This window comes from Cervus canadensis, chromosome 21 (assembly GCF_019320065.1).
Source record: "Cervus canadensis isolate Bull #8, Minnesota chromosome 21, ASM1932006v1, whole genome shotgun sequence".
NCBI classification, from domain to species: Eukaryota; Metazoa; Chordata; class Mammalia; order Artiodactyla; family Cervidae; genus Cervus; species Cervus canadensis.
The window spans coordinates 37,496,233-37,501,811 of NC_057406.1; the positions used below are offsets into that span (position 1 = coordinate 37,496,233).

Genomic DNA, 5,579 nt, shown 5'->3' on the forward strand with positions numbered 1-5,579 from the left:
GCAATATTTCCCTTCATAATTTTTGAGCTTTTGCAACTTTTCTAGCCTTGAATTTTAGAAGTGGTTCTAGTTCCAGAAAACATGCTACCTTTATACTCAAGTATCTTAAAATATGGTTGGTATTAACACACTCAAAACAAAAAGATAATCATTTAGGAGAAACAGTTAAAATGAGTGGCACAGAGGATCCTTGAAGTGCTTCTTAAGAGATCATAATAGGCTACAATAGTTGATAAGTGCTTCATGGATGACTTGGGAGAGGAATTAAGGGGAAGAAGAACTGGACAGGAAGAAAGATAATAAACTTAAGCAGAGCTCAGCCAGAACCTCACCCTGTTATATGCTACCCTATTTCCAATGTCATCTTTAGGAGTGGAGAGTGGGAAAGCTCCCAAGTTCTCTGCTCTGTTGTGGCATGGGAGGGACAGGAATGTGTCTAAGGAAGATACATATTAGGAATTCTCTGAGTACCTGAGATGCCCCATTTAACATTTTTGCACGTATTGAGATGTCTGAATTCCCAGCTGCTGAGGGTATTCCCTTATCCTCATCATGAGACCCTCTCAGTTCAGTTCAGTCGCTCAGTCGTGTCCGACTCTTTGTGACCCCATGGACTGCAGCACACCAGGCCTCTCTGTCCATAACCAACTCCCAGAGCCTAGTCAAACTCACGTCCATTGAGTCAGCGATGCCATCCAACCGTCTTATCCTCTGTCATCCCCTTTTCCTCCTGCCTTCAATCTTTCCCAGCATCAGGGTCTTTTTGAATGAGTCAGTTCTTTGCATCAGGTGACCAAAGTATTGGAGTTTCAGATTCAGGATCAGTCATTGCAATGTATATTCGGGACTGATTTCCTTTAGGATGGACTGGTTGGATCTCCTTGCAGCCCAAGGGACTCTCAAGAGCCTTGTCCAACACCACATTCAAAAGCATCCATTCTTTGGCGCTCTTTTATAATCCAACTCTCACATCCATACATGACTACTGGAAAAGCCATAGCTTTGACTAGATGGACCTTTGTTGGCAAAGTAATGTCTCTCCTTTTGAATATGCTATCTAGGTTGGCCATAACTTTCCTCCCAAGGAGTAAGCGTCTTTTAATTTCATGGCTGCAATCACCATCTGCAGTGATTTTGAAGCCAAAATAAATAAATAAATAAAGTCTGTCACTGTGTACACTGTTTCCCCATCTATTTGCCATGAAGTGATGGGACCAGATAACATGATCTTAGTTTTCTGAATGCTGATTTTTAAGTCAACTTTTTGACTCTCCTCTTTCACTTTCATCAAGAGGCTCTTCAGTTCTTCTTTGCTTTCAGCCATGAGGGTGGTGTCATCTGCATATCCCGGCAGTCTTAATTCCAGCTTGTGCTTCATCCTGCCCAGCCTTTCTCATGATGTACTCTGCATGTAAGTTAAATAAGCAGGGTGACAATATACAGCCTTCACGTGCTCCTTTCCCTCTTTGGAACCAGTCTATTGTTCCATATCCAGTTCTAACTGTTGCTTCCTGACCTGCATACAGTCTTAAAATTTGGTTTTCTCTGTAACTCTACTCTGACTAGCTGATTAAGCTACCAATGTAAGGAGATGAAGAACAGAGAACCTTACGCTGTTATTCCAATTTTTTTTATCAGTTCTTTATGATGTTTTGCCTCAACTTCTCTATTCAAAAAAGCAGATTTGTCATGTTTCCTTCTGATGACTAATGGTACCTGGGGTAAGGATACCATGTGGTTTCAATTTTTCAGAGCGTGAGTTCAGCTGTATAAGTTTCACCGTCAGCTTTAAAGATAGGAGGGAATTTTAAGTATGACTTTTCCTGAACTTGGCATTCATTTTCCTAATTTTTGCTTACCTGGTGCCTTATAATATGGTAATGTATTCCTATGACCTTGGGAGAGATGTATATTCAAGGTAGAGGCTTGTGTGGAAAAGATCTTTGATTTTATTTTTTAGAAACAGCATACTGCACTGATTCACTTTTATAATATGAATACCCTCAATGTGCTGAGTCCTCAAGGTTGAAAGACACTAAACTGGTCCACTTGGGCACCTGCAATTAAAAGCTATTAATGTCTAACATATATCCGATGCTTCAATTGACTTGGTTAGGATTGGCCCCTAGTTTAAAGAGAAAAGATTTCCTTGTGCAGAACCTTCCCTGCCTCCACTCAAGTGGGGAGGCCAGCCAGGAGAACGGGCTGTTTATTTTTGAGCCCATGTAAAAGGAGCTCGTGAGTAGGCATCTCCTGCTGTAGACCAAGCCTGTCTAAGAGGTCATCTTTGTTGCAAGTGTCTGAGGAATTGCCTCCCCTGCTGATGAATGAGGATATTTTTAGCTACAAACTCAAACTTTTCATTCTTTAAATTGTTTTCATTTCTATCCAAAGAGGAAAGTTTCATGAGTCCAGGGGAAAAAAAAAACAAAAACAAAATAGAAGGCATAAGCACTAAGAGGAGCCGTGTGTCTATGTAAAAAGAAACCTGATGAAATTGCTTCCCCTGGTGCTGATAATTTGGTCCTGGCACCAGGGTGGTTCTAATAGCTGTAGGCTAAAAGAATCATTTCCATAGTGCAGCTCATAAGGATAATGTAAATTTCACTTAAGTATACATGATTACAGAAAATTGCACAGAATTGCAACAGACTTTGTGCTGTACTGTTTATGGAGCAATATAGATTTACCAATTTTTTTTTTCTCTAAATTCAATGTGAGACAAACTATTTTGACTTCAGGAGAGGATAAAGGTCTACAGCACTGCATTGATGTGTATTAACATTCTAAATCAGGCTTGCCACACATTCTACCAATGAGTTGGGAAGTGGTAGGACTCTATTACATTACCAGCTCTGAAGTGTTTCATGAAATCACCGTGTCCTCTCTCTCTATGGGTTCATGGCATATGGAAACTCTCCTAAGGGACTCACCATTCAAGAGTTGCATGATGATACACCTAAGGCATCTGCTAGGCCATGTGCACATATCTAGAGGCACTTCCTTGTCCCATCACATATCACCATGGTTGACATACATCCTGGGCATATCTATACTCTCTTGTATGTTTCTGAAGAACAAGCACTGTGTTTTTCTCATTGAGCTCAAGTTCTGTACCTTATCCCTGGTATATCTTCAATAACTATTTGTCAAATTAAATTGAACTGAATGTGATGATTCCTTCCATTAAAAACACAGGCACACTTGTGGGGTGAACTATTTAAATCATTATTAATCTTATTTGACTTCCCTGGTGGTCCAGTGGGTAAGACTCCTTGCTTTGAAAGCAGGGGGCCCAGGTTCAATCCCTAGTCAGGGAACTAGATCCCACATGCCACAACTAAGAGTTCACATGCCACAACTAAAGATCCAGCATGCTGCAAAAAAGATCAAAGATACTGCTTGCTGCAACTAAGACCTGGCACAGCCAAACAAAGAATAAACATTTAACACACATTATTGTATTCTTACAATAGCAGGGCTGTCTGTCAGATGTGGCAGAAAGACATGCTTATGGAGTGTTTTAACAGGGAACTGAGACCCAAAAAGAAAGGGAAAGGAACTAACCTTATCAAGAGGGATTAATGCTCATTCACTCATTCAATACTCACAGCAATTCTGAAGGAGATGTTTTAATTCTCTTTTTATAGATGAGAACATTGAAATTCAGAGAGGTTAAATACATTTCCTAAGCTCATGTAGTGAGATTTGATTACATCTCAGAATAAATGTTCTAAGAATCCACCATCTTTATCCCACTTTCACTGAAAAAGAGGAATAACTTACCTGTGACCAATGACAAAACCAAGCTTCCATTTCCATTCCAAGTTACTTTCCCTAAAATGCTATTAATCAAGTAAGTTATCTTCAGAGAGAGGATTATAAGATACTGAATCATATTTCAGTCTAGAATCCAGGATGAATCCCATCAACTTCTCTCCCTTTATTGATGATTGATTCATATTATGGGTGATTCCTGGGAGTCACAGTGGCCTGTTGCTCATAGATGACTGACTCTTCCTCTTCCCCATGAGATTGCTTTTGGGATTCAACTGCTGTTCCTGGCTTACGGTGAATAACAACATTCCTTGGTGGTAATGGTAGCAGACAGGGATGCTGGAGTTAGGCAGAAAGCTTCCCTGAGGGTTTGGTGGAATTAAAAACTCAGGGAGAAGTAGATAAGAAAGGAGCATCATGTAGATTATGTACAGGAGCCTGCTGTAATAGAGAAGGATGACTCCCTGGCCATGAGTAATCTTTTAGGAAAAATGAAAGGAGAAATGCCAAAGGAGCACTTTATCCATTCCAACACACATCCCATTGCTCACCTATATACAGTAGTTAGTATGTTCATTTTCCAGGTATAGAAACAAAGGCCCTGTTTAATTATTCCATAATTAGCTGGAAATTATGTCTTAAGTGAATTTCTATAAATATTTCTAGGATGTTCAACTTGCTTTTAATTAGACGTGGAGTCCTTAAAAGAATCTGGGGTCTTTGAAAATGCTTTCCACTACTGTTTGTTACTGGTACCATATGAAACAGAGTACAACTGAGATGCACTATGACTTTTTGGTTTTTAGATACATGTATGTATGAGTGTTTGACAACAACCTAGCTTGCCCCTTGTTTTAATTAAAATCAATAATACTACATATTGATTTAAAATAGTACAAATTTGAGGTATGGAAATGGGACACATATATTTTCCTCTTCATGATCATAGTAGACACTTTACTTCCTTCTGCATGTGACTCATGCAGAAACCAGTAGAGTTAACCAAGTGTCAAGTGTAGTACAGAGAAGGGATTTGTGTCAGCCTGTCAGTGATTTTGAAAAGCTTGAACACAATGGTAAAATGAATTTATATTCATTTTCACCCTGAAAAGTTTCAAATTTAAAGACCATCTCTTACTCATCTTCATATGTATTCTTTGCTAACCATTATACAGTTCTTGCAATCCTGTGGTTTCTGACTTTACTAATTTTTTACATTTCTCAACTGAGACTAGTTGCTCAGTAAATAGTTTTGGAATGAAGAAAGGAAGGGAAGAAATGAGATGATTGAAAGCTATCCCATTATTTATAATAAGGAGAATGGTATTCTGAAAGTCAATAACTTAAGTCTTTCTAATTTTCAAATGAGGGTTGAAAGTTAAAAGCTTTGCAAAATGTATGAAATGACAAAAAGCAGAGAAGTATCTCTAATCCCATTTTTTCTGAGAGTGAAGAATTAAGGAGGGATTCTTTTCTAGAATACTTCATTACTTTTATTTGAAGATAGGTTTCTTGTATCATGTGTATTATATATTTCAAAACATTTATTATAAGATCTTAAGTTGAAAATTATGTGCTAATCAGAATCTGACAGGTAATTACATTTGATTATTATATTATTACCAATGTATTTTAGACAGTGATTCTCAATTTGCTGGTTGGTTTGGTTGAATTACATGGAGTTGGGAAAGTTGGAGTATTTTAAAAACTTTTCAAATAGTTACGGACATTCTTTGATACTATACCAAAATTTGACAAGGAATAGTTTCTTAAAGGTTAGCACAATGTGAAATCTGAAACCA

The 5,579-nt window shown here is 38.2% G+C and overlaps 1 non-coding gene across 1 annotated transcript; it reads left to right on the forward strand.

Annotated features, from left to right (window-relative positions):
• Positions 1 to 3,247: 3,247 nt before the first annotated feature.
• On the forward strand, positions 3,248 to 3,320 carry TRNAS-UGA. The gene has a single exon. It is a non-coding gene; the product is annotated as a tRNA-Ser (tRNA).
• The last annotated feature ends 2,259 nt before the right edge of the window (positions 3,321 to 5,579 follow it).